We start from the raw sequence: 24,078 nt of genomic DNA on the forward strand, positions 1-24,078 counted from the left end.
AAGGATTCATCGACACAGGTGGAGGGAGAGGGAACTTTAAGAATGGAAACAGTACCTGTAACGGAGTGTATTTAGATGATACTTCAGTATGCTTTAAAAATTAAAGTTTAGGTTAAATGGTATTTTGAAAAAAAATTAAGCTGGGTATGGTGGTACACGCCTTTAATCTCAGCACTCTGAAGGTGGAGTAGGAGAATCTCTGAGTTCGAGGCCAGCCTGGTCTACAGAGTGAGTTCCAGGACAGCCAGGGACACACAGAGAAACCCTGTCTCAAAAAACCTAACAGCAACAACAAAAACTTAGAGTGTTTGAATATGTATAAACGAAGTATTTTCAGAGCCATCATTCTGATGCTCCTGTGTCTCAGAAGCCCTCCTTCCCCCAAATATTTCAGAGTGAAAGATTCTTCCATCCCTTCATAGAAAGATTGCTCAGGTGGATTTGCTGGCTTTTGAGATGCGCCCCCCCCGCACCCCCCCCCCCAGCCCTCTTCCTTTGTGGAAACAGGCAGGGTATGAGGAGAATCGGCCATCCGAGAGTCAAATGACTTTAGGAACATGTCCACATATGCCGGTTGGGTGGGGGTGGGGTAGAGGGTTCGGGGAAAGCTGGAATTAGTCAGATGAATTGTGGGTTTATTTGGATCCTGGGCTGCTCCTGCCCTAATCAAAGCCAGCAAACCCTGCAGCCAGCTTCAACACCGCCACTGTTTGTGTCCCACTCATATAAAAGTTCAGGCCAAGGTACTAACCACAGTCCTCCCTTCCTTGGTTTTTCATACAAAAACTATTTTAAGATCAATTTAAATGTCAAACCTTCAAGCACTTTGAACAGAAGAGGCTTCAGTTCCTTCAGTTCGCAGCCGAGCTAAAAAACTGAAAACAATTCTGATGAGGGTGCTAACGCTTCCAGAGCTCTCATCTTCACTGGGCTCAGGTTTCAGAAGGAACCAGAACTGCTGTGCTGGAGGAAAGACCTCATGCCCAGGAGAGACTCCGGGCCCAGTGTGCGGCTGTGGAGGCCTTAGGAGTGTGTCAATAGACACAGTGCCCATGCTGTTAGGAATATTCAGCATGGACCTAAAGAGGTGCAAAGTGCCACCCCAGACACACTGATGGGTGTACCCCTAGCAAAGCATGGCACCTATCCTACGTGTTTTTGTTATGTTCAAATTTCAGGTTAAATGCACAGTCGGTGTTCATAGTCTAGGCAGGAGAAAACAGTTTTAATCAGCCCTGGACAGCTGGAAAACTTCCTGCAGGGCTTCTAGAGGGTTCTTCAGTCAGCAGATGTTTATTGATAGTAGAAGACAGGAAGCTATACAATATGTGTCGAACTTCAAAGATCTTAAAATGTGGGAATATTCTTCAGGGAATTTGGTAAGCAGAGATTTTAAGAGCGCTTTCAGGGGGCTATGTCAAAGCAGAATGTCATAAAGAGCAAGCAGGCCGAAGGTACCAGATGGGAAAGCTTGTCCAGGCAATCTAGAGAAGTCTTGAGATAGAAATAATTGAGCCAGTAACAGTATTTTTCCGCCATCGGTCCATTGTTCCTTAAGTTGTGGAGTGTATTCCTATGAACTAATGAGGATGTGGTAGAAATGATGGGTCTCGCTGTATCTGCATAGCCTTCAGTTTTTGCACAGCCTATCAGGGCCTTGGGATTGTGTCTGAGGTTTTGTTTACAGTTTAAAACTTGCACAGTTCCAATTACCATGGTGAGTCGGCAACAGTGATTTGCATTCCCATCTCCTCTTCAAGACTACATTTTGGTTTGTCTTGTCCACATACTTCTTGATTAGCATTGTGCCTGTGGCATAGGAGGCCTAACCCTGATTGCCTGCCCACCCACTTGCCTGCCCACCTTAGTGCTTGTTGGGTTAATACAGTTATCTTCCATGTGCCGGTGTTTGAGTAGCTGAGATGTTTGTTTACACCTGCCTTCCTATACAAGATACAGGAATTTTGTGTCAAGAATTATCCTATTTCATAGTATGATTTATTTATTCGTTTGTTTATTTTATTCCATTTTCTTTCAGTTTGTATCACCCTGGTATAACTTATTATCTCTTTTATATTATCTGTTACTGTGTAACAATCAGCATTCAATACATAGCGGTTTATAGTGCCTTAGCTGGATTTTGTGGGTTGGTTCTGCCTGGGGTAGACAGTTGATATCTGCTGGGCCATTCCTGTGGCTTGGGAGCTTGCCTGGGCTGGAGGTGCAAGAAAGCTCTACTTCTCAGGATAGCTCAGGTTGGGGTGTAGCTCAGTACAGGGCTTGCTAAGCACACGTGAACCCTGGGTTTGAGCCCTAGCATCATATAAATGGGGTCCAGGTAGCTCATGTCTGTCAGCTTAGACCTTGGCAGATACAGACAGAAACTCAAGGTTAGCCTAGGATAGAGACCCTGTCTGGAAAAAAAAAAAAATGAGAGAAAAAAGAACCCCCAAGTTGTTCTTCTGACTCAGCTGTTGTTCCTTCCAAATTCCTGTGTTGAAACTTAACACGCACTATGATGGACTAAGAGGTGAGACCTTTAGGACATGGTTAGGTCACGAGGCCTCTGCTTTTCTGAACTGCATTAGTGCCTTTATAAGTCATTGGGGACCATGTTTGACTATTCTGCTATGTGAGGATGCTGCAAGAAGGTGTCGTCTAGGGATTAGGGGAGCTCTTGACAGACACCAAATCTGTTGCTACCTTGATCCTGTCCTTCTCAGCTTACAGAACTGTGAGAAGTACATTCCGTTGTCTATGCAGTTCTCAGACTCAGGTATTTTGTTATAGCAGCAGGAACAGAATAAGATACAGGTGCATCTGGCGGCGAGCAGAGCGGCCAGAATGACTCACTGGCAGAGCCGCATTCATCCCTCTGCAAGCACTCGGGAATCTGGAAATGCGTGAGCATTTCTGCACCATGGCTGGAACCCGGGAGAGTGAAGAAGGGGACCGCACAGTCTCTTGAGACTGGACCCGGAACTCACAAAACATCACACAGTTGAGAGGACATGTCTGAGTTCAGGTTAGCTTCACATCTTTGGGGGCGTTTAATGGCACATGTGCTTAGTGATGGGGGGATCGTCAGTAAAGAGTTTACAAACAAAGCCAAACATGCTGCACATCTGCCTGCAGCACTCCAGAGAGAGCAGAAGGATCCTGAGTTCAAGTCCAGCCTCCGCTACATAGCAAGTCTGAGGCTGGTCTGGGCTACAAGAGACCCTGTCTCAAACAATATAAACAAAATACAAAAGTGGTCTAAGTAGTAGGACCTATCATGTCAGATGTGGTAAATATGGAGGGATTGTTATTTAAATGGATGATATTTGCATTAACAAGGCTCTGCCTTAACTGGGCAACTGAATTTCACATTGCACACTGTCAGTTGATAAGTTTTAGTACCCAGTGCATACCATTATAACACCATATGTGAAGAGTCACTTCTTTATTAACACATGATACAAACCTGCCCTTTCATTCTGGTCAGGGAAGCATGTATGTAAACAAGAGCCTCTAACACAATAAACATGGTACAGAAGAGGGCTTTAACTGTAGAGTTTTGATAGTTCATACTAGAGGTTGAAAGCATATTGGCTTTCTTTGGACTAGCTTTTAACCAATCTCAAGACGGTGAAACCCTAAAAGATCTAAAAGCGCTGGATGACCCTAAAAACCGTGTTGTACAGCAGAGATCAAAGCCCTTCTGAGGGCTGAGGAAGAGGCTTCAAGGTGGGAACGTTTCCACGTGGGGAGGGCGGATGACGGGGGAGGAAGCACCGGCTTGAGCTGGAAGCCAGTGAGATGTGGGGAGGTCAGGTGGGCATGGGAGAAGGCAGAGGAAATCACAAGCGGACAGGAATTCCTGGGCCTGGGGAAAGAGGGGCTGACTGAATTCTAGATGAGGGGGAATGGTGGATGGGAAAAGTCACAGGAGTCCAAAGAGTAGACTTTCTGGGACCGGATTTCCAGAGCTGGGTTCTGTCTACCTTGCAGTTCAGAGCCTTGTGATGACTCAGTGAACACCGTCAATGGGTTCTGCAGCTAGCTGCCTGTGCTGTCACCTCCCGAGGGACGTTGGTGACTCCGAACACCCTACGCGGGATTACAGAGTTCTAATGTGGATGGTCAGGGTGGGAGGGGACGATGTCAGGAAGGGTGACAAGCAATACTTACAAAGGTTAATTCAAACTCTACTGAATGCAAAAAATAAAACGAATCTAGTTAGTGGGGGTTAGGGTTACTTTTCTAGGGTAGTAAGGCAATTGAAGAAACTTTGTGGGCAGCTCAAAGCTGGCAAGGGAACTGACTCTGTTTAACCTTTTAAGGCAGGAAAAGTACATAGCAACATTAACCACTGAGAGCTAAGTGACTTCTCCCAACACTGGATTATTGCAAGTAACGCCTCCCTCACCACCTCCATCTATTGACATCTGGATCTTTCTCTCTGGTGGCAGGAGAGTAACACAGACACTCTGTATAAATGAACATCCATCCTGGTGGCCAGGGTACCAGAGGAGAGAGGGATGGATGGGAGAGGGAGAGAGACTAGATGGAAGAGAATAGCGGAGGGCAGTCTCCCACTGGCCATTGATGGATTGCAGCCTACTCCCATAGTCAGTGGACAGGAACGCGTCAACCCGTATGGTGATGCCCTTCTTAGTTCTCCATGGTGTTTGGAATATTCTTCAGGATAGCTTATTGTGCTGGAACTCCAAGAGAAGAACTGATTGTCCAGTCTTCAAGACTTCTCTCTGAGGGAAGGGGTTCAGTATGGGATTTAGTTTAGATTGTCTCCCCCCACACACATACTGTTACCCTCTCTTCAGGTAACACCCTATAATCTGGGGTGTTGTTCAGAGTTCCACAAACACCTGCACCACATCTCTGAATCACTGAACAGAGAAAAATGGGGGGAAATTTGGGATGTGATGTGGTGCCATGGTTTCTCCTTGTCCTGTTGTTTGTGACTGTTTCAAGCATGACGGGCATCCTCAGATTCAAATGGCGGATATGTTTATGATTCTTTACAGTGTCACAGTCATTTTTTTAGCATGCACAGTTCATTCCCTTGCACAACCCTGACAGTAGTGTCCAAACCCACAAGAGGGGAAAGGACAGCAGTGTTGGGGTCACTTGTGTGGGCGACAGAGAACAGTAATGCTGCCCATGGTACCGATGACAGACAACGGTTGACAGTCGTTTGGAATCTACTGGGCTCCAGCAGCTGCTTCAGCACCTTCTGCGCTTGGACCAGTTTAATCCACACAGTAGCGATCAATGGACCATACTCTTCTGGAAAGTGAGAAAACAGACACAGAGGGGTCACACAGCTACCAACTAGGGGAGCTGGGCTCCAAGGTGAGGCTGACGTGTGGATGCTACTGATAGGAAAAGTGAGGACTTTCTGGAAGGTGAAAAACAATCCCAGGAGAAGAGCCTGTTCCATTGGCGATGACTGGTCAATGTTGACTCTGAGGAGGACTGATGTCAATCCCCGACTCTGGCCTTACAGCTGCCCAGGTTGGTCTCTACCTCTCTGAGAAGGGGGCTGTGACATGACAGGAACCTTTGGAGGGCTTCTCCCAAGACTTTTCTCTGCTGCAACCATACATCCCAGAATTATGAGACGCTAGAGCTGCATCGGCAGTGGGGATCCACTGAGCGTCATTCCGCAGATGGGCTTGATGTCGGGCTGCGGGGACACTTCCTCCTTTTTTTTTTTTCTCCTGGGAAAGGAGCCATTTTCAGGGAGCAGTTAAGTGAGCAGGCGTCTGGAGCCCCATTTATTTGGACCTTTTGTTCCTGACAGACAGGAATCACAGAGATGAAAGTTAGATAAAAGAGGAAAGATATGAGCAGGGTTTATGGAGAAGCATGTGAACAGGAAGGAGACCTTCAGGCGGGATTTATTTATAGTGCTGTGGGGACTGTATGGATCCGTGTTTGTAGGCAGGGAGTGTTCAGGAACTGTGAAGTTGAAATTCCTTTAATGTTCTTAGTAGGTGCCTGGAGGGTTCATAACGATGCTTTCAGGAAAGTCAGAAGGTTCCCGGCCTCATTTCTTCTTACAGGCGCTCACTGGCTCCCCTTTCTGAATGCTGCCATCTTGGGCATCTCTTGTGCTCCACATTGTGGGCACAGGCTCCTGACTGTCACCTGGACGCTTGCTTGGGAGAGGACTGCTTGTCCTGGAGCATGCTCCAGAGACACTGTCTCCTCCTGCTGCCAGCTTGAACTCCAGCTTTCTCACCACCGGACTCGAAAACCATTCTTCTCTCACCTCTTGATTATGCCTCTGGGTGCTTTATGTTAAGGGTGACATTTTTCTCTTGGCAGGCAGTGTTATCGTATGGAATTGTCCTTGTCACTCCTTATTGCTTTGAAAAACCGTGAAATCTCTCACAAGATGCCTATGGCTTCACAAACACATGTTGGTGACACTGTGTCACTTGTCGTGACGTGGCGAAGGTCACAGTGTGCTGGAGGAAGGAAGACAGTAAGAAAACTATTATAAATAGATTTGTGGCTTAGAGTGATCCTTTCAGACCTGGGACAGTCCGCGGCAATTAGGAAGGAAACGATGAACACAATCATAGTTTTATGTATTTTTAGGAAACTCTTCAGATGTGTGCCATAGACTTGCTCTGTGTTTAATTTGGTTGGCATCTTAGCATACCAAAGGCTTAAAAATTTTTCTGTAGTTGTTTTCTTTATATTGAAAAGTGAATTCAAAACTATAGCATTTGACACACACACATACACACACACACACAGATGGTTTTTTTTTTTGGTTTTTTGAGACAAGGTTTCTCTGTGTAGCCCTGGCTATCCTGGAACTTACTTTGTAGACCAGGCTGGTCTCAAACTCAAAGATCTGACTGCCTCTGCCTCCTGCCTCCAGAGTGCTGGGGTTAAAGTTGGGTGCCATCACCACCTGGCATATACATAAATACATCCATATATATATATATATATATATATATATATATATATATATGGATTTAGATGACCTCGCTGAACTGCAGGATCATCTTTTTTTTTAATTTATTTATTTTTATTTTATGTACATTCATATTTTGCTGTATGTATGTCTCTGTGAGGGTGTTGAGTCCCCTGGACCTGGAGTCACAGACAGTTGTGAGCCCCCCCATGTGCGTGCTGGGAATCGAACCTGGGTCCTCTGGAAGAGCAGTCAGTGCTGAGCCATCTCTCCAACCCCACATATACATATATATTTTAAGACAGGATATCATTATGTAGCCCAGGCTGGTCTTAAGTGCTGCAATTACAGGCATTAGCTACCATTCCTATATAGCTTCACACATTTTAATTAATGAACTCTATCAGAAACATGTTAAAGAGTTTCCCTTAATTTTTTTCTTCTGAACTTTTAAAAATTATTTATATATATATTTATATATTGGTGTTTTGCCTGCATGTATGTCTGTGTGAGAATATCAGATCCTGGAGTTACAGACAGTTGTGAGCTGCCATGTGGGTGCTGGGAATTGAACCTGTGTCCTCTGGAAGAGCAGTCAGTGCTCTTAACCATGGAGTCATCTCTCTATCCCCTTAGAGCATGGGAGACTATTTTAGTCAGTACTAAATGCTGTAGTATTTAGTTAGTACTTAATTTCCCAGCAATTCTCCAAAATCCATTTTAATGATAAAACATGACATTTTTTATTAGATTTGTTATCTGGTTCTCAAAATGTCGTCAGGCATTAGTTTAGAATTGCCACTGTATGCGTTGCTAATTTGTGCTTCTTAGCAGCTGGCGAGGGGGAAAGAGTACCAACTACATTAAGGGAGTGACGCCGGGCCGGGCCTGGCAGCAGCAGATTCCTGCGGTCCTAGCTAGGGAGCAGAGGCAGGAAGAGCTGGAGTTCTAGACCAGCGTGGGCTAACAGCGAGTCCTTGTCTCAAGAAAGGAAAGAAAGCAATGGCAGTACCGTTGAGTTGCTGCTAGTCCACCCAGTAACTGCTGACCTCCAGTACTCGGGTAGGCAGGCGCTGTGACAGTAATACAAAGGGTCAGGGCTGGACGCGCGTCCCTCCAATTCTAGCTTCTCCATCTCTAAAGGAGGAGCCCATTATCAATTACTGTTATTAACATTGCCTTCAAGTTCTTCTGCTGCAGAGTAAGTCAACAGCGCATGGCACGCACCTCTATTACACCTGCTTTGTGATGGGCAGCTGTTATTGTCAGTGTTCTCTTTCCATTCCCCCATGGGCTCTCAGCTCAGATTCAGGAAGCAGCGGTGTGCAAGCTGGCACCCAGCTCCTGACCTCCCGCTGCTCGCTGCTTTCCTGCTCTCCTACAGCTTTTTGGAGTGCCGCATTGTGGGAAAGGAGGCCCCGGGATTGAGGCTTAGTCTCTGAGGCAGGAATCAAATTCTAACTTGGGAAGAGCGGCCAGGTCACAGGGAAAGCCGTTATTTATAGCTGGGTCCCGATGACACTCGTCTCTACCTCTGCACCATCTCAGGGAAAAGGTCAACATGAAAGATCATTTTCCCTGAGCACGCTCGGTCCTCTGGATAACAAAAGGAAGTGAAGAAGAATAACCGTGTCAGGTATCCATAGCTGCTACTGTCACAGACCTGGGTGCCCGGGCTCTACCCAGCTCCAGTCAGTCTGCAGGTTCATTTGTACAGTTTTTCAGCAAGGTCAACATGAGGGCTACTGACAAATCAGGAGCATTACCGATAGAAAGAGAGCATGTAGAAGTGACCTGTGTTCACTTTGTGCCAAACAGCGCGTGTTTGCACTGCGCAACTCCTTGCCTTCTGCAAAGATTACAAGTTAAGATGCTTTTTTGAGGTCGAAGATTTCTTTGCACAATCCCAAAGAATCTTGATTTTGCACACTTGTCTTTTTTTTTTTTTTTTTTTTGATTTTTCAAGACAGGGTTTCCCCGTGTAGTTTTGGTGCCTGTCTTGGATCTCACTCTGTAGACCAGGCTGGCCTCAAACTCACAGAGATCTGCCTGGCTCGGCCTCCTGAGGGCTAGGATTAAAGGCGTGTGCCACTGCTGCCCGACCATGCTTGAGGTGGTATTGTGTTCCCCGAAATATTGTGCGCCCTAATAAACTTATCTGGGGTCAGAGACAGAACAGCCACAATATTAAACATAGAGAAAAAAAAATATTAAACATAGTGGATAGGCAGTGGTAGCACACGCCTTTAATCCTAGCATTCCAGAGGCAGAAATCCATGTGTTCAAGGATACAGCCAGGCATGGTTACTCACGCCTTTAATCCCAGAAAGTGAGCCTTTAATCCCAGGGAGTGATGGTAGAAGGCAGAAAGGTATATAAGGCGTGAGGACCAGAAACTAGAAGCATTTGGCTGGTTAAGCATTTGGCCTGGTTAAGCTTTCAGGCTTCTAGCAGCAGTTCAGCTGAGAGCCATTCTGATATGAGGACACAGAGGCTTCCAGTCTGAGGAAACAGGACCAGCTGAGAAGTTGGCCAGGTGAGGTTAGCTGTGGCTTGTTCTGTCTCTCTGACCTTCCAGTGTTCACCCCAATAACTGGCCTCAGGTTTGATCTTATTAATAAGACTCTTTAAGATTCTGCTACACATGCTTGTCTTTTTAAATGTTCTGTTTGCAGTACAATCTGTTGGGGGCAGGACTCAATAAGAAATGTCTTCCATAGGTGTGGCTCTTTGAACAGGTGGTCATGCGGGTTGGGGAGGTTCAGGTGGCGCAGCCTTGCTGGAGGAAGTGCATGACTAAGAGTGGACTCGAAGATAAAATAGTCTCTCCCTACTTCCAGGTCAGTCTCTACACTTGATGCTTGTGGTTAAGGATGTGAGCACGGGCTGGAAAGATGTCTCAGTGGTTAAGAGCACTGGCTGCTCTTCCAGAGCTCCTGAGTTCAATTCCCAGCAACCACATGGTGGCTCACAACCATCTATAGTGGGATCTGATGCCTTTCTCTGGCATAAAGGTGTACATGAAGATATACCTTTATTTGTATCTTGTATTTGTAAACATTATATATACATATATGTGTGTGTATATGTATATATACACACACACACATACATGTATATACACATATATATGGTATGAGCCCTTGATTTGCTGCTCTTGCCTCCATGCCTGCCTACAACCATGCCTTGCCATCATGACAGACTCTTCTCCTTTTGGGACTATAAACCCAAGTGGACCCTTTCTCCTTTATGGCTTGGCAATTGTGTTTTATCGCAGCAACAGACAAGTAACTAGGGCAGAGGGCTAGTGAGATCATGTCCTCCTGGGATTTGGGTGTGTGCGTTTCCCTCTGCTTCCATCTCTGGTTCGACTTGGCATTGGCGTTGGCTGTTTTCATCTATTGAGGTGCAGGCTTCTTGCAGGCACACACAGGACGTCTCCTCTTCCCCACTCTGTATCTATGTAGTACTGGGCATTTCTCAATGGACATCAGGGCTCTTAGACAAGCCAATCACTACGTATTAATTTAGAATAAACCTTGGTGGCCACTCCATGACACATATGTGGAGAAGAGGAACTACCTCATAGTTCTGACTCTAAGAGACAGAAAATATTTCTCACCTGTTTCAGTTTTTGGCCGTCATCGACTTAAGGTGTGGGATGGAAAGAAGGGCACAGAGGAGCAGCATGCTACAGGAAGAACCGGGTGATGAAAGAGAGGTGTTATATTTATGGATTATTTCTCCTGCCTTGGGCCAGTGAGTTGTACCATTCCCAGCTGTAAAGGCCTTCAACTGTTTGTTTTTTTTTTTTTTTTAAAGAACAAAAACAAAAAAAATTCAATCAAGAGAATGGAGAGTTCTCTAGGTTCTTAAGCCGGAAAGACCAAAACTGTTTGGGTAGTGAGAACTATCCTACCCTACCCTACTCTACCCTACCCAACCTATTCTACTCTACTGCACTCTACCCTACCCTACCCTACCCTACCTATTCTACTCTGCTGCACTCTACCCTACCCTACCCTACCCTACCTATTCTACTCTGCTGCACTCTACACTACCCTACTCTACCCTACCCTACCCTACCCTACCTATTCTACTCTGCTGCACTCTACACTACCCTACTCTACCCTACCCTACCCTACCCTACCTATTCTACTCTACTGTACTCTACCCTACACTACCCTACCCTACTCTACCCTACCCTACCTATTCTACTCCACTGTACTCTACAATACACTACTCTACCCTACCCTACTCTACCCTACCTATTCTACTCTGCTGCACTCTACCCTACTCTACCCTACCCTACCTATTCTACTCCACTGTACTCTACCCTACCCTACCCTACTCTACACTACCCTACCCTACCCTACTCTACCCTACCCTACCTATTCTACTCTACTGTACTCTACAATACACTACTCTACCCTACCTATTCTACTCCACTGTACTCTACACTACCCTACCCTACCCTACCTATTCTACTCTACTGTACTCTACACTACACTACCCTACCCTACTCTACCCTACCCTACCTATTCTACTCCACTGTACTCTACCCTACCCTACCCTACTCTACCCTACCCTACCTATTTTACTCTACTGTACTCTACTCTACACTACCCTACAATATCCTACCCTACCTTACCCTACTCTATTCTGTTCTGTTCTATTCTATTCTAGTTTTCTTAGCCAGATCAAGTTCTAGTATCAGTACTAAGCTAATTTACATGTCTGCAAATCTGAACTTCTCATTTTCCAGACCCAGGACAATGGACAGTGGTGGTCAGGAGAGGGATGACAGGAAGTAGGAGCCACTGTACACCAGGATAATTGTAAGGCATCCATCAGTTGGGGGGATTGAATAGATCTAAAGTGACCCCAAGGGGCTGGAGAGATGGCTCAGTGGTTAAGAGCACTGTCAGCAATCCCAGAGGACCCAGGTTCAATTCCCAGCGCCCACATGGCAGCTCATAACTGTCTGTAACTCCAGTTCCAGGAGACTTGACACCTTCACACCAATGCACATAAAATAAAAGTAAATAAATTATTTAAAGTGACCCCAAGGTAGACCTGATGTTGCTTAGGTCATATACACTTCCCAGTTGGTTTCAGTGGCTTGAGCCCTTGCCTCAGCACTGTGTTGAAAGAAATTGCTTTCTGTTCTCTATTGCCATTGGAAGCCGAATTTTCTTTCTTCTTTCGTTCTCTTCTAATGTCGTCCTGGACTGATAGGAAAGATAGGAAAGATAGGAAAAAACAAATGAGAAGTTTTCTAAAGGCAGGCAGGAGAATGCCAGGCCTGGATCCATCCATTCTAGAAAATTATCTTCAGACTGGATTGTTGCCATCGGCTGGTAATCTTAGCTATACCTTTACTTAATCTGATTGTCTGCAGTTATCATGGCTTCAGTAAGGGCATGAGTTGGGTCTCCTCTACCTTATTGTAAACAATACATCCTTATTTCATAAACTTGTGCAGTTAAGTATCATTTGGAGCAGACACCTATGTTTATTTTTTTACAGACATGTCTGAAAAGAAAGGGACACCTTTGAGAAAGGGAAACCTATGAAAACTGAGAAGGAACAAGGGGGCAGGTCACAACAGGAGGAAGCATTTACTTTTAATTTGCTTGAGATCGTCTGATTGGTAGCCCAGGTTGCCTTTGGACTTGTGGTGATCCTCCTGCCTGGCTCCCCAAGGGCTGGGACTACAGGTGTGCACCATCACACCCGGATGGAAACATTTATTAAAAGGTCAAACACTGATTGCAGTGGGTAACTTTGACTTTTGTTTTATCAGGAAGCACAGGAACTTCTTCTTTATGTTCTCAAAGAAAACCTATTTCTGTTCGCTTGTTCTGCACACGTGTCGGGACAGTCCATGCCGGTCCTCTGCCGCTCTTCCAGCTGCCGCCCTTCCTAGACGGCAGACAAGGCGGCGGCATTCTCTGCCTGTTCTCAGTGGGCTCCATCTGCAGTGCCTCCTGTCGGTTAGTCGCTGATGTGATGGAATGGAATGATTGACTCCAAATGAGACCGGGGCTCTGCCGGTGACGGGCTCTGCAGCTCCATCATGGAAAACAGTGTCAGGCGGGCGCTATCAGAGGATGAAAGGGGAGAGGTGGGGGTTGGACCAAGCGTGCCCAGATGGCAGCGCAGGCGTCCTCACTTGCTTCCCTTCGGGGCTCTTTGTATTTCCACACTCGGGCCAAGGTGCTGAGCTACTGGAGACGAGGCTTGGATGTAGCCTTGCTTGTGAGAGGCAGCCCAAGATTTCTTCTGGTGGTTTGTCTTCGCCCCTTTTCATCCTCCCATATAACCGGTTATTCAGTTTGCTGTAGAGCAGGGGTTCTCAACCTTCCTAATGTTGTGACCCTTAAATACGATTCCTTAGGTCGTGGTGACCCCAACCATAACATGATTTCATTGCTACTTCATAACTGTCATTTTGGTACTGTTATGAATCCTGATGTAACTCTCTGATATGCAGGATGTCTGATAAGTGGCCCCTGTGAGGGTCACCCTGTGAGGGTCATGACCCACAGCTTAGACTCACTGATGTAGAGTAACATGGTACTGTTAATAACAGTTCTCAAGCTCAGCAGACCGGGCCAAGTCTTCGTTTCTCTCAGGTTACTGCTTCTCTACAGAGGCTCAGAACGTCAGCCATGACGTCACTAAGTTCAAACTTTAGACAAAGACTAAGGAGGCAGCAGGTCAGGTTGAGACAGTGTCTGTGCCTCGTAGTACTCAGGAAGAAATCAATCAAGACCTGCATTCCATGAACAGAGTTGCCAGGCAGTGTTTGGTAATCAAGAGGGAGATGGAAAACTTGGTGGTAGATATTACTTGTTAGAATTAGAGGAGGATGAAAGACATTTTTCCTTTAACTTTTTATATGGAAAAAATTCAGACTCACAGAAACAGTAGAAAGACAGTACAGTGGTATTTGTGTACCCTTCACACGGTGTTACCAAATTTTTCTTTTTGTCATGTTCCTCTACACGGGCTCTGTGCTGTTCTTAACCATGAAAGTAGAAGCATTGTGATGCTTTACCCTCTGTGAGCAATAGCCATAATTATGCCTGCAAACCAAATAATTCTACAATATGGTCTTGGATGGAATCTATATTTGTATTTCTCTAATTGTTACACACACACACACACACACACACACACACACACACACACACACACACATCTTAAAGCTGGAGGATTAAACTTAGGCCTTGCCAATGCTAAGCACTTATTCTACCACTGAAGTGCATATCCACCCTCCCAAGATTGGGAATTGGACTATGATCCACACATGTGTTTAGTTGTGTTTCTGAGTCTCTTGAGATTTATGCTTTTGTTAGGTAAAGAATGCCCCATGTGTTAGGTTCTGATTATATTTTTCCTTTGTCTCTTTTTTCTGCCTTTCCCTTTCTTTGATTTTCCTTCCTTCCTTCCTTCCTTCCTTCCTTCCTTCCTTCCTTCCTTCCTTCCTTCCTTCCTTCCTTCCTTCCTTCCTTCCTTCCCTTTCCCTTCCCTCCTTCCCCTTCCCTTCCCTTTCCTTCTTTCCTTCCTTCTTTCCTTCCTTCCTTCCTCCCTCCCTCCCTCCCTCCCTCCCTCCCTCCCTCCCTCCCTTCCTTCCTTCCTTCCTTCCTTCTATTTTTTTTTTTTTGACAGAGACTCTTATATACCAGCTGATCTTAAACTCACTATGCAGCCCAGGACACCCTTGAACTCCGGCTTCTCTTGCCTCCACTTCCCTAGCCCTGAGTGAAAGTATGGGTGTGTACCAGCATGCCTGGACTTGATGCACGTTAGGCAAGTACTCTCCCAACTTAGTTATCCCACCACTCTGACTGTATCTTCGTAAATAGAACCATGGTAATCCTTTGGGGCAAAGGTCCTGTCTTAATTAGGGTTTATATTGCTATGATGAAACACCACGAACAAGCAGCTTGGAGGAGGAAAGGCTTTATTTGGCTTACGTTTCACAGTCCATTGAGAGAAGCCAGGCAGGAGCTCAAACAGGGCAGAACCTGGAAGCAGGTGCTGAGGCAAAGGCCGTGGAGGAGTACTGCTTACTGTCCTGCTCTTCATGGCCTGCCCAGCCTGCTTTCTTATAGAACCTGGGACCACAAGACTAGGGATGGCACCACCCACCATGCGCTGGGCCCTCCCACATGAATCACTAATTAAATGCCCTACAGGCTTGCCTGAGGCCCGATCTTACGGAGTCATTTTTTTTAGTTGAGGTTCCCTCCTCTGAGATGACTCTAGCTTGTGTCAGGTTGACATAAAACTAGACAGCATAGTCCCATCAACATATTTGGTCATACTATCACATTAAATCTAGAGTTTATGGCTTCTATTTTGTAATTTAATTAATTAATTTATTTATTTTATGTATATGGATATTTTGTCTGCATTTATGTCTGTACACCAATTGCATGCTTGGTTAGATCCCCTGGGGCTGGAATTACAGGCAACTTTGAGCTGTCATGTAGGTGTTGGGAATTAAACTCAGGTCCTCTGGAAGGCAGTCCATGCTCTTAACTACTGAGCCATGTTTTTATAGGTCTGTTTACCAACACTTCAAAGATTTTCAAAACCTGAAAGTCTCCAAAAGTTAGGATTGGAGTGCACTGTTTTCATCAGGAGTAAATAGGTATTCATTCCACACTTATGTCTTAAATTTGTATATGGTTCTGAGCTATCCAATGTGGGTGCTGGGAATTGAACCCAGGACCACTGCAAGAGCAGCAAATGATTTTAACCACTGAGACATCTCTCCATCACCGATCCATTTTATTTTTAAATAATAACTACATGGTATTCTGTTGCACAAATGTACCAGACTGTATTCCACTCCAGTCCTCTATGGTGAGCTACTCAGCCTTTTGCTGCTATAATTAAAATGGGCAATGAAGAGAACAGTTAGAAACCATTGCTGTCTGTCTGTTTTTTGTTTTTGTTTTTGTTTTTTTTCAAGACAGGGATTCTCTGTGTAGCCCTGGCTGTCCTGAAAATCACTCTAGATCAGGCTGTCCTTGAACTCACAGAGATCCACCTGTCTCTGCCTCCCAAGTGCTGGGATTAAAGGTGTGTGCCACTATGCCTGGCTCTGGTTCCTTTTTATATTAATTTTTTTTAAATTCTTGTTAACCTTTATAAAAGCCCAGATTGACATAGTTTTAAAATACCATGTCATTAGGCCTCCAAAAGATAACTTACCAAAAGATATCTTACCAAAAGATAACTCTATTAGATATTAGATATATCTGTATGGCAGGCATTATATCACACTTTATAGTTCCTGTTTCATTTAAACAGTAGGAAGAAGAGGAAGGGAATGATAATAGTGTAATTGTATTTTAATATTTCCTAGGGAGTAGTTATACAAACTGTAGCTCCTTCCTGCTCCGTCCCCTGCCCTTTAAAAAATGATTATACCAAATGTTAGGGCTTAATGTTTAGCATTTGTGTTTGCGTGTCTGTGTGTGTCCTGCTTACACGTTTAGGGGTACATGTGGGGGCCAAAGCTGGAATCAGCGTCTTCTCTAATTGTCCTCCATGCTGTTTATCAAGGCGAGGACACTTGTTGAATCTGGCTGATCCTTCCCAGGGATCCTTTGTCTCTGACATCCAAGGGCTGGAGTTAGAGGTAGCTGCTGCACCTGCCCTGTCTTAACCAGAGAACTGGGACCCATTGTGGCAGAATCTCTTTCTACTGAGTCATATCTCCATCCCCATGTTAAGAGTTTTTGAAAGCTATGACTACCTCCTTATTTCTATGAAGCTTTCAAAATATATCACTGTGGCAGAGATATAACTAGTCCCAGGTTAAGAGAGTCAGCCTAACATTTACAAGTGGATTCCAGATCTTGAAATGCAGCAGGCATGTTTTCCTTAATTATGTAGAGCTGAAAAACACTATAAATTTCGTTTAACATTTACATATTAAAGTCATTTATCATTTTAATTGTGTACATGTGTGAAATAATTTTTTAAAAGAAGACAAATTTATTTTTATTTTATGTGTATGGGCACTCTGCCTGAATATTTATATGTGCACCATGTGTATTCAGTACCGGTAGGGACCAGAAAGGGCCATCCCATCCCTGTAACTGGCGTTCAAGCTATGCTGGGAACTGAACCTGGATCTTCTGCAAGAACAGCCAGTGCTCTTAACTGCTGAGCTATCTCTGTAGCTCCTAAAAACGAAGTTCTAAAATGATAAAAAGGCGTCTAGTTTCGCTTCCTGAGTCAAGCAGCTAGTGTCCAGGGCAGATTCGGTTCTGGACCTTCTCCCCTTGCAGTTCAGTCGGCATCCTCAGTCCTTCCTCATACCTCCTCTATTTCCTTTCACGTCTTTCAGCCTGGCTCTTACTGCTCATTACTGTGATTTTACAAAGGAAATCTGTTCAAGCTGAAAGAAATCCTCTTAGAATTTTTGGTTGGTGCACGATATTTTAAAGTTAACTTAAAAATAAAAATCATTGTCTTGAGATGCTGGCTTTTTTAAAAACAAAGTCATGATACCAATTTCTATTTTCTTTAGACTTGGTAAAGAGGACTGCTGTTTGTCTTGCTGTCTTTGTGAGCAGAGTGATTCCTTCTATTATATCTTATTTTTTCTTTTATCTATTTGTGTGTGTGTGTGTGTGTGTGTGTGCGCGCGCGCGCGCGCGTGTGCGCATGCACATTCTGTCCTTCCACCATGTAGGCCCTGGGAATCAAACTCAAGTCTGTATGGAGCTTAGGTCATCAGGATTGGAGACTTGCTCTGTTGAGCCCTCTCTCTGGCCCGCCCTATTAAGTCTTTCTGTTGTTCAAATGCTTGAGGATTATTGATTTCTCCATAGTCTGACAGTCAGGTGTCATACTGGATCAGTTTTCATTGTTTGTAGTTGTTTTCCCACTAATTCTTCTTAGTTCTTCAGCTAAGCCATCGTTCTATCTGCACGTCTCCACGGTTGTAATAAATGAATAATGGTGACATGAAGATGTAGGGTTAACTTGCTGGTGTACATTTTAACATGGTCTCGAGGTAACTGTTTGATGGAGAAGTGACATAAGCTGTCACGCATGAGCACACACAGAACAACTAGTTTCAGACAACATGAAGCAAAACAAGACACGCGTGCAAGCGAGGGAGTTGTTCTCACACGCAGTTGCTGGTTCATCAGTTGTTTCCTAGCTGGTGGTGACAAAAAAGGACGTAATTGCATGCTGAAGTTAAGAGTCCTGTTGCTGTCGCCGAATAACCAACCGTCAATCTTGCACTCTGTGTGTTCCTTCAGACATGACTAGGTAATTGATAATAAATACAGATCTGACCCTGCGAAGTGCTCTGGTAAGATGTTTTACTGCTCGCTGCTCATGTTATAGTTCCTCCTAAGATTTCATTGGAAAGCCAAGTGTACTTGACAAGAAAAGTGGGAAATGTCCAAAGGCGTCCTGCCTCTCAGTCTAGGACGCTGAGCTGCCAAGGGGAGTCCAGGGCCAGGCAGCAAGCCACAATCTCTACTGTGGAGGAGGCACCTTAGACTCCTGTAAGTGACATTTGGAACAATTCCACTTGTGTGCTTACCTGCAGTGTATGGCTAGTTAAGATAAAGCGGGGTGGGACCCTGGCCTGCCCAGTTGTATCTCTCCTGAGAGCATGAAGGAAGTGATTCATTGACAGCCAGCCAGTCAGACCTTGCTCGGAAAACACAACTCAGTATTGCATCAGCCAACGTTTGAAAACAAAGTGTCCCAGGAAACTGTGTGGAAACTCATCCTATCACTTTCCCTTATTGGTTTAACTCTTTGTTGAGTTAACGAAAGCAGCTGCCGCTCTTGGTTAGTTTTGCTGGTTACATATTCCGGTCACCTCTGGAGGGGCCGAGGGAGGGCTGTCACTCTCATCTTCTCTGAGGGAAATGAGGCCTGCAGGGATCTGGGGTTTGCTCAGGGTTGTGTAAGCAGGAGGTGGTGGAGCCAGTTACTAAATCTAGTTCTGCTTAGGTAGTATGAGGGCATGGACTGTCTTTGGATCTCTAAGAAACTCAGTTTCCTGATTAGCAGAATGGGCATAATACTGTCCAGTAGTGTTGTAAGAGTTTCAGCCAGTATTTTCACATACACAGGACACAGCGTATTCATTGCTTCACCTTTTCTCCCCTCCCAGCATCTCCTTGACAGTTGGTGCAGCAGTTGTAGCCTCAGTTTACATTTCTAAGCATCCATGCCTGATGTCTTACCTACATGGTAGCAAATGAGGGTGTGGCTTATAGAGTCCTCAGCGTAATGATCTCCCTGGGGACTAACCTGAAGCAAATTCCGTCCAGTATTTTAGTTGTTAACCTCTTCGTCTACTTTGCAAAGACCAGGACTATTTTGAGGTGATTAAGATGAAGCCACATTCTATTGAATCCTACCATTAAATGGAGTTAGAGTGCAGTTATAAGCCATGTACCAGGTGACATGTCGGAAGAGGTCATAAGCGGCAGGCAGAAGCAGAATCATAAAAATGCACTTATCTGCCAACGCATTTGTGTAAGGGATGACACTACTGGTCAGGAATTTCCTGCTGTGCCATTTTTTTTCTATGGAACTTTTCAATTGCTTGTAATGGGTCGCTGTGCTTCCTCCCCATGCCTGGCTGTTATCAGCTCCATTCAGATATTCCTTCCTATGTGATTTGGAGTGCTTTGTGACACTTGTGAATGGCTGTGCCTAGCTTCCAGGGACTGGAATGTGCATCTGCATCCAGAAGACTCATCCACTTTACTTCCTCACACATAGAAGTGTTTTAGGCAGTTCCTCTTTTCAAACACGTATTAGCTCTTTAAACCTCCAGGAAAGCGGTTCCGTGAGATCAAAAGCCATGTGTACATTTTGTAAGAAATAATTTCCTACTAAATTAATATGCCAGGTAGCAATGAGGAAATTTCCAGGGAGTCAAGGATGCCAGTTTGAGTACTTTTTTTCTTTTTAATTTGTTTTTAGATGTATTTACTTTATGTGTACAAGTATTCACTGATTTATGCAATTTTTTGTTTGTATTTTTGTTTCAGTTTTGGTTTTTGGCTTTTGGAGACAGGGTTTCTCTGTGTAGGCCTGGCTGTCCTGGAACTAACTCTGTGGACCAGGCTGGCCTTGAACTCACAGAGATCCCGCCCCTGCCTCCTGAGTGCTGGGTTTGAAGGCGTGCGCCACCACTGCCCGGCCTATGCAGTGTTAAATCATGTCTTACAGTTCATTCAGACATCCCAAAGCCCTGAAACAAAGGATCTGCTTGTTTTATCTTAACAGCTAAGAAGATTAGGGCTTCCGGGATGAAACCATGTCAGAGGCTTTTTGACTGAACATCTTCCTGCCTCTCCCATTCTAGTGGCAGGCTCAGTTCGTCAGGCTTGGGACTCTCCAGAGGTGAGGAAAGCTATGCTTGACTGGAGCGTTTAGTGTCAGGTTATGACACTGCTGTCACAGTGTCCACGCCCGTGGTGTTCACGCCCGTGTAGAGCAGTTACTCAGTGGATGCTCGTTGAGAACATTTACACTTGGTTTGCAGCAAATTCTGCTCTTACTAAAATACTAACATTCTATTGATTATGTACGCAACTTCACACCAAGTCAAGATCTGGGCAACTATTTGGTTATTTTGGTCAAGGCAGTTGCTGGTAATTGTTGCTTTTAAGGTTTTTTTAACTTCCTGAATTACACGAAAAAATAATCACAGGGAATATTTGATATATGTATTTGAAGATTTTTTTATAGCTTTACTGCTGAGTTGTTTTTTTTAAATACAAAATATTATTTGTGAGGGACATCAGGAGCAGCAGGGAAGGACAGTGTCACAGAGAACAGTTCTTTCAGGATGGGTCCAAGACCTTCATTGGACAAGGAGCCTCTTCGGGCACCATTTTTTTCTCCCAGTAGGGCAGAGCAAGGCTTCTGTCATTGACTTGACCTCTTTTGATTACTCAGTGATGGCGGCTAGAGAGCCTCCTTGGTGTATGTTCACCCACTTATCTCTAAAGTACGCAGTCTCTCCATCTGCAGAGAAACCCACAGGTCCTGGGCAATTCTTTGCAAAGCTATTTTATTGGTCACTGTGGGTTGCGATTAATGGCATCATTAATTAGAGACTAATCTGGGGGGGAGAGGAAAACGGGATATGAGAGGGAACAGTAAATGCTGAGCTCTCTGGGAACCACTGGGAAGATGTGGAACTGTCACCTTGGAAGCTGCCACCTAGGCTTCCGGGCTCTGGGTGCTTTCCTGCTCACAGGTATCTTCTCCTCGCTTTCAAAAAGCCTGTGAGGTGGCAGATATCACCATTTATGTCTAACGTAGGAGGAAACAGCTTCAGAGAGGTTTTCCTAAGTACCTCAAACTGATGCTATTAGCAAGTAGCTAACAGGATTTGAACTCAGGCTTTTGAACTGAGGCCCCAAGTCTGTGAGTGCATGCGTGTGTGTGTGTGTGTGTGTGTGTGTGTGTGTGTGTGCTCGCGCGCTACCATGTCACAATGCTGCCTATGGCCATCTAAGAAATGCTAACGCTGTAGTAATTTCTCCCCATTTGTTTTTTGGTTAACTGCCCAGCATTCTTTTCAGTACAAGTGCCACACGCTCCGGTTTATTTTCATTCAGAGATAAGAGTACATAGAGAGCTGCAGGTCCTTTTATGGTTTGTTGAAATTTATTCTATATTTACTACTTGCTGTGAATCAGAACGACTTGATTAGTTGAAAATAGAGGCATTAATTCCTGTGTGGGATCTGAATAATGTATGCTGTGTAAATTTCTAGTTTTGCCTTTGGAGCATGCTAATTTGCATTTGTCTCTTGTCTTGTGCTCTTGGCAGAGCATGGAAATTTCAAGAATTAAAATCAAGGGACTACTCCATATGATTTTCTATATTTCATGAGAGGACAGCCGTGAACCTAGGGACGGATTCAAGTGGCCTGAGATTGCAGCTCCAACCCATGTCCTCCTGAGGACAGCCCCAGTGGTCTGCAGGTCAAGAGGACTTTGCCTGGGTCATTTCACCGGCTGATCCCTGCTCCAGGGATCTAGAAGAACACTGTGGGGTGGTTGAGTGTGTGCTGTTGTGTCTTCCATCCCTCCCACCCCCAGCAGGATCTCCAACCTGGGACTGACCTTGACCTCTTGATCCTCCTGCCTCCACCTCCAGACTGTGGGATTATAGATTATGTGCCTGGTTTAGGAGTTTTTCTTCTGCAAATAAAAAAAAAAAAAAAAAGTCACAAGACTGGAAACTTTATGAAGGTTCTGCCCGGTATCAGATAATCATTTACTCATCAAATCTGGGCAGTAAAGTGATCACTTAGCCATTGCCTCTGCTTTCAAGGAACCTGTGGACCAGAGAGGGGGAGAAGATAGAGATAAATCCCAGTGTGGAGGTGTGGAGGGCTGGAGTCACAGGGCCAAACGAGGGCACAGCGGAGAGGGGCTGGGCATCCCCGGAGGTGTCGGGGAAATGTCCCAGGGAGGAGTCATCTATTCCTAGCTACACTGGCCACACCGTTTGTGGGGCCCAGTAACTGAAGACGTTCATTCACCCAGAGACTGCGAAGACTTTCAAAATATCACAGCCCATAGGGCCACTTCAAGGTGAACATCCTGCCACTCAGAACTCCAGCACCCGCAATGGGAAAATGAACCCAAGCTGGGGACCGCTGCTATGTGTTTCTTTTGAAGGGTTCTTATAATCTAATTACAATCCAAGAGAATATTTTTAAATCAATTTGGTATGGCCCTGGTAGTTTTTTTTTGGGGGGGGGGTGGAGAACCAAGGACATTAGAAAGGGTCGTGGGGATGTTTGCTATTTATTGCACTTCCCGCAGAGCTCTGCAGTTGCTGGGAAGTTTGGGGGATATTTACAACTCTCTCCAGCAGCCTGCGCCTCTGAAACGAATGGCATGTCAACGACAAGAAGCTAGTGATTATTAGCATGTCTGCCTGGGATGGAGCAGAAACCCAACCTGCCGATGAGGAGGAGCAGGTCACGTGGCACCTGTGGACTACGTAAGGGCCACCATCACTCGTGGCCTGTGGCTATGCTGTTGGTAGATAGTGCTCTATGTGGACGGGCACCACTTAGCTTCCTGCTGTTGCCAGACTTGGTCATGTGACTCACTTTGGCTCTTTGGAGCGAGAGGAAGTGATGCAAGCTAGGAAGTTCTGGGCCAGCTCTTTAAGGGCCATGGCAAGTTAGTGGTCCCCTTCTTATCCCTGCACCACAAGTCCCATGTGTCCCCTGTCCTTGAGCCTGGATACTGAGTGAGGAAGCTGCAGGGAGCCACAGCCACCACCTGAAATGTGAAGGAGAAGCCACTGAGGTTAGCAGGTTATTTATAAGCTGGGAAGGGGACTGACGTGGTCTAATCATGAACTAGTTCTCACAAGGACAGCGTTCAGCTAAAGGACAGGCAGTGGCCCCACCCTCTGGAGCACAGAGTTGCCCTAATGACAATGGCAGATTCTCCCAGGGGAGGATACACTGTGGGTTCTGCTGATGGTTACAGGATCTGCCGGGAGATCAAGCCGGACCCTCGAGGCAGGAAAGGGTTTGGTAGCTGACAGCCCCTGCCCTGGCTTCCCCGGGCCTCAGCAGTTTGTTGTCCACTTGACCTTGGACACGTTGCTTAGCATCAATTTCCCCATCTGTAAACTTGGAAGACTGTTTCCCTCCGAAGGCCGTGAGGGCGGAAGCTCTGCCTTTTATGTCAGAGTTCCCCTCCATTCAGTTTACCTGCTCTGATTCAGTTAGCCTTTGTGGTTTTCACATCATCTGCCCTTCATATAAAACAAAATAAAGGGGCGGGAGGATCCAGGGAGGTAGGCTGGGAGCTTACCTAATTGGTAGAATATTTTTCTTCTAATACTTTCAAGGCTTGGGATTTAATTCTCAGGATAAAAAAACCCAAAAAACTGGAAAACAGAACAAAAAGACAAAAACGAAAACAAAAGCAGAGAAATGCCTCCCTCAAAGGAAAACAAAACCCCAAATGAGTAGAACCCGGGACATCTGCAGATCCCTGCCTCATGCTCCTTTCTTGTCAAGGGCCTGCACCCTCCTCCTTCTCCAGTGACAGCCATGATCTCCTACGTGGTATTTTCAT

The 24,078-nt window shown here is 45.3% G+C and overlaps 1 long non-coding RNA gene across 1 annotated transcript in view; it reads left to right on the forward strand.

Moving 5' to 3' along the window:
- LOC121824454 (uncharacterized) overlaps positions 1 to 22,675 on the forward strand; it is a 38,173-nt gene extending 15,498 nt beyond the window's left edge. The window contains exon 3 of the long non-coding RNA XR_006066347.2: positions 21,797 to 22,675. This is a non-coding gene — a long non-coding RNA (uncharacterized LOC121824454). The remainder of the gene's footprint in view (positions 1 to 21,796) is intronic.
- Positions 22,676 to 24,078: the final 1,403 nt, after the last annotated feature.

The sequence above is a fragment of the Peromyscus maniculatus genome, chromosome 20 (assembly GCF_049852395.1).
Source record: "Peromyscus maniculatus bairdii isolate BWxNUB_F1_BW_parent chromosome 20, HU_Pman_BW_mat_3.1, whole genome shotgun sequence".
NCBI lineage: Eukaryota > Metazoa > Chordata > Mammalia > Rodentia > Cricetidae > Peromyscus > Peromyscus maniculatus.